The 13,137-nt window shown below is 38.4% G+C and overlaps 1 pseudogene; it reads right to left on the bottom strand.

The window, feature by feature from the left end:
- Nucleotides 1-1,867: 1,867 nt before the first annotated feature.
- Nucleotides 1,868-2,824, bottom strand: LOC146484341 (uncharacterized; annotated as a pseudogene).
- Between the last annotated feature and the right edge of the window lie 10,313 nt (nt 2,825-13,137).

Raw genomic sequence — 13,137 nt, 5'->3', positions numbered from 1 at the left:
AGCTTAGAAGCCGATATTGGATAGTTAGCGCGAATTCTGCTGTCAGACATCTCATTTCTAAGTGCGTTGTGTGTCGTCGCCTTTGAGGAACAACAGGTGAACAGAAGATGGCTGATCTGCCGGAGGAGAGGATAACAGCTGCCCCTCCCCTCACCTATTGTGGTGTCGATCTGTTTGGTCCCTTTCAAATAAAGCAAGGCAGGAAAGAAGTCAAACGTTATGGGGTACTATTTACTTGCTTAGCCAGCAGAGGAGTGCACATCGAAACAGCAGATGAACGCACTACGAAGGTTCATAGCAAGGAGAGGGCCAGTGCGCGAGATCAGATCAGACCAGGGAACCAACATTGTGGGAGCTCAGACAGAGCTTAAGAAAGCCCTAGAGGAGATGGACCATGATGACATCCAAAGACGCCTCAGTAAAGACTTCAATTCTGATTGGGTTATCAAATGGAAAAGGAATCCGCCAGCTGCGTCTCATATGGGTGGCGCATGGGAACGGCAGATACGATCTGTTCGATCCATCTTGTCTGCGCTGATGCGAGAATATGGTCACGCCCTTGATGATGAGTCTCTTAGAACCTCGATGACTGAGGTAGAATGCATCATCAACAGCCGTCCACTTACCGTCCCGTCAAGTGATCCCGGGGATTTGGACCCCTTAACGCCGAGTCACTTATTGACGATGAAATCAAAGATCGTAATGCCGCCCCCGGGTAACTTTCAGAAGGCTGACGTTTATCTCCGTCGAAGATGGAAACGGGTTCAATATTTGTCCAACGTCTTTTGGTCGAGATGGAGAAAGGAGTACGTCCAGGCCCTACAAGAGAGAGTGAAATGGAACAATCCGAGGAGAAACCTTCAAAGAGGGGACCTTGTATTGATCACCGATGATAGAGTGCCAAGAAATCAATGAAATATGGCTCGAGTTGTCGACTCACGCCCAGATTCAAAGGGACAGGTCCGATCGGTGAAGGTTGAAACGGCAACGACAACGTTGGAGAGGCCAATTCAGAAGCTCGTGCTAATACTTGAGAATGAAGAAAACTGAAGACCAGGGGTATATCCCAGCCAGAGGAGCCATGAAGATTTAGAGATGTTCAATGAACTTTAATGCTTAATTAAGAATTAAGGACATAAGAGTTTTTCCTAACTCTTAGGGGAGCCAGATGTTACGGCCGCATTCCACGTTGTTATGTTTAGCATTTAATTCTTTGTAAGGTTGCACATTCCTTTCGCATTCTTTTCAGATATCGCTATTCTTTCTGTTAAATTTCTCCGCATAATTTTCTCTGTTCTTATATCATTTTGTAAGTTTCATAGTCCATTCTAATTCATTTCGCTTCAGCGTTCACGGCAACATCGTTGCAGTTTTTTCGTCCAGCCATCGTACATTTTTCCGTTCAACTTTCTAGCCACACAACGTTTGTAAGTATTTTCGCTTAGTTTCTTTCCGTTTCCTGTATTTTCGTCGTTTCATAGTCGTCATTTGTATTCCTTAGTAATTTGTATTTTGTTTCGCTTTTAGCAACCGTAATCGCAATTCGAAATAACAGAAATAAAGACGAGTTGGAACCGTGAACTATCCCTGGATTATTCGCCTATAGAATAGATAGTGTAACACAATATAGAGCTAGTAACACTATCAACAACAATCACAATGGTATAAAATAATTCTTTCTCCTGGGATTAAGTAGTTCCACCGAAAATCGAATGCAAATTTCTAACCCGAGATCTTACTCAAAAGAGAGAAAAAAAACATGACTTGTTGGGATAAAAAAAAACTAATATAGTTTCAAACAATGTCGTGCAGGCAGGGAAGAATTGACGAAAGAATTGATATAAATATTATTCGTACTCAGTGAAATCTAAAGCTTTTCGAGATCTTTAAGATGTTGTATTTTAATTATTGCGGTGCTTGCGGGATCTGTTTTGACGTAAATCTTTCCATCAAGAGTCCAAACTCGCCATTCTTCGTGAAGACGCTTCTTATCTCGCACTTTCTTGAATAAACTTGCCCTTTGAGCCGTCAGATTTTCGTTTATGTACACTCTTTCTGCGCCTCGCAAAGACTCCCGAACGTTTACTCTGCGCAGCTTACGGCGATTGTGATACATTCTTTCTTTACTATAGTAATTGGAAAATCTAACGATTATTGGCCTTGGCTGGATGTTACCTTTTTTCATGCGGTGAGAAATATCGACGTCTTCTGGTACCAGGTCCACGTTCAAGCATTTCGCAAGGTCTAAGATGATCTGTTCTGTATCTTCTTCGCTTTCTTCGGGAATGCCATATATCTCTGAGTTAAATTTCCTTGTGTATTGCTCAAGGTCATCGTGCATTACTGAAAGTTCATTTACTTTCTCCTCTAAGGAGAGCTTTTGCGCCTTGCTAGCTTCTAGCTTATTCTCCAAGTCTACGGCTTTCGCTGTAGACTAGCGCAGTTGTTTGACACTGTTTTCATCTTGTTCTTTAGCTCCTCATTCTCTTTCACCACAGAGTCGACCCTTGCTTGTGTGAACTCTAGACTAACTCGCAGTTCTTCATAATTTCTTTTTAAAGTTTTCTGTTCTTCCAGCATTAAGTTGGTATTAGTTTCAATTCTTTTCACCGCCTCCCAGATCGTTGCCAGTGTTAAGTTTTGGCCAGATTGAACGCCACGTGCAACGTCTCCCATAGTCGCGGCTGAATTTTCTTCATTAAATCGCTTTGCGTTTGGAGATTTTATAGATTCTTCGCTGCTGGCACTACTAAGGTCACTTCTTTTACGTACAGTCCGGCTAGTCTCCGTCATTCTCCTGCTGTTATCCCATGTTTTATCTCAGAGAGCCACAGAGCTCAAAGAAACACGTCCGCCTTGTGCAGCCTCTCGTCCCAGTCCCAGTCCCCCCTAAAAACCCCATGATACTTTCCCTTTAACTTTGATTTTTTGCGGCGAGTTCGACGACTGGATAAAACTATGAATGGAAAAACAATTGTAATAATTTAGTTTACATACTGTTTCTGTTTCCTATCTTGATCTTTTATTAAAATATGCTAAAATACTGCCGCATCCCGTAAGTTTACGGCTGAGTTCCATCGTTGAAAACACATGGAACGGAACTGAAGAGCTCTGATGATGTGATCGAGGCAAGAATTGACACCAGTCCCTCTCCTCTGTTTAATCAACATGGCTGACTTCTCAACTAAACCATCGCGCGTTGAAATCGTTAATACAACCGTGACCTTTCAGAAATATACTAATACAGCGACAGAAAAAAATGGACACAACAAAGGAAACGTTTTCTTTTTATTCCATATTTCATATTTAACAGGTGAGAAATTGTGTGACTCAAGAAGCTCAGGGGACTCAAATGAAATTTAATGTCAGAAAGTAGGCGGCGATGATTTGGGAAGTAGGCCGCGAAATTCGCCGGTTGCCGGCTTCTATTGAAACCCCTTTACTCAGACGTGCGAAACAAGAGTAGCTAGGATTTCTCGTAAACCAAAAGCAGTTTGGAAATTTGGGAGATTAGAATCCACTGGCTAAATTTTTTTTCGACTTTGGTCAGTATTCAACTTAAGGGAATCCAAACAGATCAAATTATGTTAGCTTGTTCTTATATTCCTTTGAAAACCTTAGAACTGTCTAGGAAACAGAAAACGGCATTTTAAGTATTTTACTTCATTTTCCTAGCTGAGTGACCCTATTATATGCGTAAATTTAAAATTTACTCTTTAATGTATAATGCACTCACCTCAATCGTGAATGTCCACTGGGCTTCACAACGTGTATAAAACAACTGATACGTAAAGTTACCTCCACGGCAATACATTGAGTCTTCTAATTATTATGATCCGCGCTGGTAAAGTTCATTTGGCTTTTCCAATTTGGTTTCACTTATGATTTGAATAAAAAGAAAGACGGCGTTTCTCACCTGCAGTGTGTATGACGGTGATTTTGTATTCATCACTTAATTCAACGAACAAAAACGCGTATTTGCCAATTTTCAGTGTTTTAGCATCCCACTTTGAATTTTTATCAGTGGAATCATTGGATTAGTGGGTTTATTGCCGAGAAGTTATTATTGAAACAATGTTGGGTACTCTATTTTCCCGTCTGCTTCGATAAAAGCACAGCTGTAATATAATCAATAAACGGAGCCTTCAGTAATGAGTTGAATAAGCATTATAGAATTGTTTTTCAGCAAAACTAAAACTACTGAGGACATTTTTATGAATAAATGAGAGACAGTAGCAGTTATGTAGGCAACTTTTAAAAAAAACATCGCAAAAAGAAAGCCAAAATATATTCAGGCTTGAACGGGATTCGAACCCAAGACCTCTACTAACTCGATTTAAGCTAACAACGGCCAACTGGGAACTCGTTGTTGTGTGAATTCGCCATATACCGTCCCACAGAGGTGAAGTGGTGGAGGTGAAATTGGAAGAGCACTGCACTGGTATCACAGATGTCGTGGCTTCGAATTCCGTTCAAGCCTGAATTTTTTTTCGGGCGTTCTACTGATTCGCAGCTGATTAAGTTGTGTACATAATTGCAATGATCTCTCGTTTATTCATTCTTTCATTGGCAGTTCAAGTATAAGTATTTCATATAGGTCACTTCTCTCTATGTTTTTTCTGTTATTTTTTTTTCAGTATTTAATTCAATTTTATAATTTCGTTTACTATTCAGACCTATTCAACAGTGACATAATTGCGGAGATCTAGTAAATTTTTTGCATTTCAATTTACGTTAGTATTTTCTTGCTTTGAAATGGGTTAAGACAAAAAACAGCCTAAAACAGATTACGGTAGCTGGGCTTATTTTCTGAAGCATTTTTGCGCCTAAGATTTGAAACCAAAAAGCACTTTGCACTTTTTGTTTTGTTTTTGCTTTTTTTTTGCTCTGACACCAATTTTAAAGTGCTGGTCAAGTAGGCGCCATAATAGTAAGTTGTAAGATAGTAAGATTAACTGAACCTCTGATGAAAACTCGATATATGAATTTATATCCGTACAGAATTTACATTAAGTAAGAGCAATGTTGAACTGCAATATTGCTTTTGCGATTTTTCCCATTTTGCCCAAGCTTTCCTCTAGTAAATTATCTTTATTTTCCTGTATTGTTATCATTTAGAGTAGATAGACTCCGCTGAATGGAATTTATCGTTTTATGTTGCAAAAGTAAAGCGACGGAAGAGTACAGACTTATGCCGCGTAAAATATGTATTTATTCTTGCGAACTAATCTATACCGCTTTATACACATTTTCGATCTTGTGCTAAAATTTTTGTTTCCCTGGGCCCGGTTGTTCGAAAGCCGATTAACGTTTATCCACGATTAAAAGTTAACCGAGGTTTTCATCTCACCCGTTCTAAGCTAATGGTAAAGAAAAGTCTAAGTCAAAACTGAGGTACAAACATCTTTTTGAAGAATCTTTATTAGTTTGTAATTAAACTGGAATCAACGTTCATGTGAATCCAGGATTAGCTTAATCAGGCTTTGAACAACTGGGCCCTGGTCTTTTAAAACAAAATACGTACGAACGTAATTATTTTTTTTATACATACCTTCGAAAACACGTCAAGAAAAGAAAGATAGGTAAGATTTATTTGCAACTTTTGCGCGCATAGGTGTTCCGTTTCCTCGCTTCAAGCACCTGTACTGCTTTTGAGTGAACATGAAAAACGCGTATGCCTTAAATAAACCCACCCAAAGAAATAGAACTCTTTCAAAGAGTTCTATTAATCATCATCTCGTTAATCATTCGTGACAGCCGCCTAACGGGGATTAATCTGTAGCACCGGCATAATCTGGAGCACAGCTGTCCTGGAAAATTTATCTTTCAGTTGTACTTGGAGTATCTGTGTCTTCAAAGAGGACAAAAGTCCACAGAAACATTAACGACCGTCCACCTCAAGCACGGCAGGGATGACTCCGCTTTTGCGCACGAAATTATGAGAAGAAAGAGCCTACTCTCAGTTCAGTATTTGTAGGAACTCGCTAAAAATATGTCTCAAACGTTTCAATCATTTGTCTGTATGGCGAACCAGCCGTGAACTGCTACTAAAAATTGTTCGCGGGAAAAAATACAGACAAATGTATGGAAAGTTCAAAACACGACTGGACGCTTTCTGGCACAGCTACATCCCTCCAATTTTTCTTCTTAAAATCCTTTTCCTAGTGCCAAACGTTTCCAATTCATGAATTTTTCAGAAGCGATGTTTTATGAAAATTATTTGACATCGGATTTCCATACAAACACTGTTATTTCAAACGTGTTTGCCTACTCGTCAAAATGGCGTCGAAAACCGTGATGAGGCCTATTGTAGATCACATCAGTTACTGTCAGTTGAGCGGAAGTGATAATTTCGCTTTTAGCCTTTTATCTTTCCTACTTTTGTTCAATTTTTTTGAGCACGCATTCACTATTTGTTTTCTTGTATTATTATACTGCGTTAATAGACAGCTCTTCTCAATAGCATTGATTTTTTTTCTGGCAAAAGTCACCGAAGCGAAGACGCATAAATTTGAAGCGCGCAAACTATAATGTATTTATGATTGCTACCGATTTATATCATGGCGGTGAAATTGTGATTTTTGGCGCGCTCTGTGTGATATTCGACATTATATTAACTTTTCTTGAGTAAAGAAAATACTCTGAAAATCGTGATACGTAATTTTGAGCGTAGTCATTGTATTTTAGGCGCATAGTTGTTATATTTTCTCCAGCGAAAGCGGCTATTGTTTTTTATTCCAAGGCAAAGAACTAATTTATAAATTATGGTGTGGAAAACTGGAAAATAGCGGGAAAAGATAATTATGTCTAGTGATGTTTTAGCTACCGGTATTCATTACACATACTGTTATTGCAAACGGATGTTCACCTGTAACCCGCTTATAATCGTCTGCCTTCTTCACCCATTAAAACCAGGTCAAAGGACTGCTCGCTTTCTGCATTGGTAAAAGTAAATTGGTGAGTAGCATGAGCTACACTTTTAATATTTCGTAAAACTGGCATTAATATATAGTGGATACCAGGAAAATAACAACTGCGTTTATGAAAGGTACTGTATGTGACATTAACGTGACTTGGAGAGGAAGTAAGTTTGAAACATATTAAAACGACAATTCTCCCGATAGAAAATGTAAAATTTCCGAATGAAGGAAATTAACGCGATTGTGGAGGTCTTGTACTTCATCAAGGAGAAATGGGTCGAGGATTCCAAAGTCTTTGCGTCCGAAATGTTTTTCACAAAAGTTAATTGCACTGAGATGCCAATTTTAGTTAACTGAGTTCATCAAATGTTACAGAAATTAGCGATTTCGAAGCGATTGTGTTTATTGAGGACCAGCTGTACGATCATCAAGGCTGCATTTCAACAAAATTGAAATCTGATACAACGAGAATCAATTTAAGAACCGTGACTGGGTATAAACAGGTTATACAAACGCCAGCAGCGTGTTCTATAGTATTCCCTCGCTTGATTGCTGAAGCGCGTCCTGTCAGGTCCGTGAATATAATCACTACCATTGCAGATAACGTTTAGTTTCAGCGTTCATATGAAAACAAGCCTTAAAATGTTTGTGTGAGAAATCGTAAAATCGATTTGTTCCTTAAAAACCTGACACATCACGAAACTCGAATTCCAACGATTTTCGCCAATCTCTAAAACAGAACTGGGCGGATGTTACTAAAACAGGGAATGGCGAATGGGAAATTAAAAATGGTAAATGAGAGATCATGACTGGTGTATGAGATGGAAAGTCGAAAATATTGAGGTCATTGGTTATCATCCACAATGTATTTTAATATGCATAAAATAACTGTTGACATTCATGAAACTAGAGGTAACAAAGATTAGCAAACACTGCAAATTCTCAAGTTACTCAATAACTATTAGAACCTGGAAGTGACTGTACGGACCAGTGAAGGCAGATGAGTAGGCGAAGGAAGTAACGAATAAACAAACAGAAGAAAAGTTAAGCCTTTATTATTTCAACTCTAGACTACGAGTCGGCTCTTATTTCGCTGACGGATAAACAGAGGATATTAACATGTTATGTTACGCTGTTAAGGACACTAACCAGTTCCCATTTATTTGATTGGCCTTTTTTGATCAGACCATAGTTACTTGTCCCTAGTTGCAATGTGTATTCGTATTTTTCTCGATTTGATTGGTCTTGTAATCGGACCTTTTAGCGTCCCCACGCGCATATAAAAGCGGCTGTAGCGTCTCTTTTTGTTAGAGAGTCACCTACGATAGTATTGAAGTTTGGTTTGCGTTGTCTTGAATCCTTGCAATTGGCACAAGTGGGACCGATATGTGAGTAATCTTTTATTTTTGTTAAGTTAGATTTCATTATGGGCGAATGTACGCAAACGGATTATTGTACAATCGAGGTTTGCGGATACCTGTCGGTGGTATTCCAGCAAACAAAAATCAATTGACTGAGGGAAAGTGGCATTGTTTTGACTTTCTGGTCCACACCATAATGTAGATTTTTCTTGTTCTACTACTGCGTTGGTTAAAATTTTGTGGTTACGGGCCTGCAAAGTAATACTGTTACAAAGATTACCAAGTTAGTCCGTTTATACTGTTTTCTCGGGAACCTAAAACAATTAGGCACTCGTTATTGAGAAAACTATGAATTCATTCATGTCTGCGTAGTGGTATAAACATTAAGTATGAACAATTTTAATTTTTTCAGGGGCGGCCGAGTTTCTCCCTAAATTCTGATACGACAGCTCTCGCAGATCTGGTTATAGATCACATATTACTCTCAGTTGAGCGGAAGTGATAATTTCGCTTTTAGCTTTTTGTCTTTCCTACTTTTGTTCAACATTTTTCAGTACGCATTCACTATTTCTTTTCTTGTATTGTTATACTGCGTCAAAAGAAAGCTCTTCTTAATAGCATTGATTGTTGTTATTGGTTTTTTTTTGTGTGTGTGTGCTTGGCACGGAAGTCACCGAAGCGAAGACGTATAAATTTGAAGCGCGCAAACTATAATGTATTTATGATTGCTACCAACTTATAGTCTATCATGGCAGTGCTATTGTGATTTTTTGCGCGCTCCGTATGATATACGACATTATATTAACCTTTCTTGAGTAAAGAAAAAACTCTGAGAATCATGATACGCAATTTTGAGCGTATTATATTATCATACGCATAGTCGTTTCATTTTTTCCAGCGAAAGCGGCTATTGTTTTTTATTCAAGATAAAGATCTAATTTATAAATTATGGTGTGGAAAACTGGAAAATAGCGGGAAAAGATAATTATGTCTAGTGGTGTTTTAGCTACCGGTATTCATGACACGTACTGTTATTGCAAACGGATGTTCACCTGTAACCCGCCTATAACCGTCTGCCTTCTTTACTCATTAAAACCAGGTCGTAAGACTCCTCGCTTTCTGCATTGGCAAAAGTAAATTGGGGAGTAACAAGAGCCACACTTTTAATATTTTGTAAAACCGATATAAATAGTGGATCTTGACCAGGAAATTAACAACTGTGTTTGTGATGGTATGTGAAATTCACGCGACTTGGAGAGGAAGTTAGTTTCAGATATATTATAAAGAAAATTATTGCGATACAGAATGTAAAATTTCCGAATGAAGAATATTAACGCGATACGTGGAGGTGTTGTACTTCATAAAGGAGAAATGGGTTGACGATTCCAAAGTCCTTGCGTCCTAAATGTACTTCAACAAAAGTTTATTGCAGATGCCCGTCAAAAGGTACACCCTTCTAGTTAACAGTTCATCAAAAAAATGTTACAGAAAATTAGCGATTTCGTAGCGATTGTGTTTATTGAGAACCAACTGTACGATCATCAAGGCTGCATTTCAACAAAATTGAAATCTGATACAACGAGAATCAATTTAAGAACCGTGACTGGGTATAAACAGGTTATACAAACGCCAGCAGCGTGTTCTATAGTATTCCCTCGCTTGATTGCTGAAGCGCGTCCTGTCAGGTCCGTGAATATAATCACTACCATTGCAGATAACGTTTAGTTTCAGCGTTCATATGAAAACAAGCCTTAAAATGTTTGTGTGAGAAATCGTAAAATCGATTTGTTCCTTAAAAACCTGACACATCACGAAACTCAAATTCCAACGATTTTCGCCAATCTCTAAAACAGAACTGGGCGGATGTTACTAAAACAGGGAATGGCGAATGGGAAATTAAAAATGGTAAATGAGAGATCATGACTAGTGTATGAGATGGAAAGTCGAAAATATTGAGGTCATTGGTTATCATCCACAATGTATTTTAATATGCATAAAATAACTGTTGACATTCATGAAACTAGAGGTAACAAAGATTAGCAAACACTGCAAATTCTCAAGTTACTCAATAACTATTAGAACCTGGAAGTGACTGTACGGACCAGTGAAGGCAGATGAGTAGGCGAAGGAAGTAACGAATAAACAAACAGAAGAAAAGTTAAGCCTTTATTATTTCAACTCTAGACTACGAGTCGGCTCTTATTTCGCCGACGGATAAACAGAGGATATTAACATGTTATGTTACGCTGTTAAGGACACTAACCAGTTCCCATTTATTTGATTGGCCTTTTTTGATCAGACCATAGTTACTTGTCCCTAGTTGCAATGTTTATTCGTATTTTTCTCGATTTGATTGGTCTTGTAATCGGACCTTTTAGCGTCCCCACGCGCATATAAAAGCGGCTGTAGCGTCTCTTTTTGTTAGAGAGTCACCTACGATAGTATTGAAGTTTGGTTTGCGTTGTCTTGAATCCTTGCAATTGGCACAAGTGGGACCGATATGTGAGTGATCTTTTATTTTTGTTAAGTTAGATTTCATTATGGGCGAATGTACGCAAACGGATTATTGTACAATCAACCACAAGAGGGATTAATCGCTTCATAGTCGCCAAAGGCGTCAATTGGATGGAAACGCATTTATCAGGAAGGAACGCCCACTAAGTTTTAAGATAGAGAGCGCTAGGCTCTAAATCAGTTCTTGATATTATTCTAGAGCACGACTGTTGATTGAAACTCGATTAGTTTTAAAATACTTTTATACTAGTTAATTGTTTATGTAACTGTGAAAGCCGCATTATCGTCGCTAGGACCTAGTTTTGATTGCGCGTCTATTTCGACTTAATTAGTAGAGTTTCGTTGTATTGTATTTCAGTTTACGGTCGTTTGGACGTTTGATCGTTTGGTCGTTTTAGCTGGTCGTTTTAATTGGTCGATTTGGCATTTTGGCCTCTCTGTACTATTGGTCGTTTTTTCGTTGGAATAAATCACCGTTAACCGTTAACTTTGGTTCTCCGTGGTTCTTGACCTTTTGAGTTTTACGACCCGTAAAGTAGTCCCTAAATGCTTCGCAGCGACACGACTTGAAATCTTGAACTTTTGGATAATTGAACTTTCTTGTCAGTCGCCGCAAGCGCCACATACGCTTTGATAAATTTTGTAATAACAATTCGCACAATCGATAATAAAACCATTCACAATAGAGGCAACCGAGACGGTTGCTTCGGTAGTAAAAGTTTCCAAGTTCAACGTGTTCAAGATACAGTTTGTAGTTTAGTTACGGCCTTTCCTTGTAAAATCAAAGTTTTTGAGAAATGGTTTTAGAAAGATTTAATTTCGTAAAGAAGCATTTTAGCGATCGCCAGCCGTGCTGGTTACTTGCATATGATCGAGTGGAAGAAATGTATTTTCTCCAGATCTAAGCTACTTATTAATTTGATGTCTACTGTCAAATTTGATCTATATGGTGAGCACTCGAGGTTTGCGGATACCTGTCGGTGGGATTCCAACAAGTAAAAATTAATTGAGTGAGGGAAAGTCGCACTGTTTTGACTTTCTGGTCCATACCATTATGTACGTTTTTTCTTGTTCTACTACTGCCTTGGTTAAAATTTTGTGGTTACGGACCTGCAAAGTAATACTATTACAAAGATTACCAAGTTAGTCCGTTTATAATGTTTTCTCGGGAACCTAAAACAATTAAGCACTCGTTATTGAGAAAACTATGAATTCATGCATGTCCGTGTAGTGGTATAAACATTAAGTAAGAACCATTTTAAACTTTTCAGGGGCGGCCAAGTTTCTCCTTAAATTCTGATACGACAGCTCTCGCAAATCTGGTTGTAGATCACATATCACTCTCAGTTGAGTGGAAGTGATAATTTCGCTTTTAGCTTTTTGTCTTTCCTACTTTTGTTCAACATTTTTCAGTACGCATTCACTATTTCTTTTCTTGTATTGTTATACTGCGTCAAAAGAAAGCTCTTCTTATTAGCATTGATTGTTGTTGTTGTTGCTGGTTTTTTTTTTTTGTGGCACGGAAGTCACCGAAGCGAAGACGTATAAATTTGAAGCGCGCAAACTATACTGTATTTATGATTGCTACTAACTTAACAATTAGACGGCTCGCTCTCGGTTTCTATAGAGCCAACTATCAAAGGCGATAGAAACCGAGAGCGAGCCGTCTAATTGTTTTGGCGTACCTCAGTGATCGATCTGTGAAGCAAAAAATTCTTTTTATTTCATAAATTTTGATATATTTGTGCAATGATGCATGCTAAATCGCGCGCGCTCTGACAAACTGCCGTCTATCGATCGATAGCGGGCACCTGTGTAGCCAATCAGATTGCGCGTTGCGCGATAGTCGGTCACTGAGGTATGCTAGCAATTTATAGTCTATCATGGCAGTGCTATTGTGATTTTTGGCGGGCTCCGTATGATATACGACATTATATTAACTTTTCTCGAGAAAAGAAAATACTCTGAGAATCATGATACGTAATTTTGATCGTATTAATATTATCATACGCATAGTCGTTTCATTTTTTCCAGTGTAAGCGGATATTGTTTTTTATTCCAAGGCAAAGAACTAATTTATAAATTATGGTGTGGAAAGACAACTGGAAAATAGCGGGAAAAGTTATTTATGTCTATTGGCGTTTTAGCTACCGGTATTCATTACACGTACTGTTATTGCAAACGGATGTTCACCTGTAACCCGCCTATAACCGTCTGCCTTCTTTACTCATTAAAACCAGGTCGTAAGACTCCTCGCTTTCTGCATTGGCAAAAGTAAATTGGGGAGTAACAAGAGGTACACTTTTAATATTTTGTAAAACCGATATAAATAGTGGATCTTG

Source organism: Pavona decussata, unplaced genomic scaffold (assembly GCF_977016875.1).
Source record: "Pavona decussata unplaced genomic scaffold, jaPavDecu1.1 SCAFFOLD_34, whole genome shotgun sequence".
Lineage (NCBI taxonomy): Eukaryota > Metazoa > Cnidaria > Anthozoa > Scleractinia > Agariciidae > Pavona > Pavona decussata.
The sequence above is the reverse complement of the archived record's forward strand: the minus strand, read 5'-3'. Positions and strand labels throughout refer to the sequence as shown.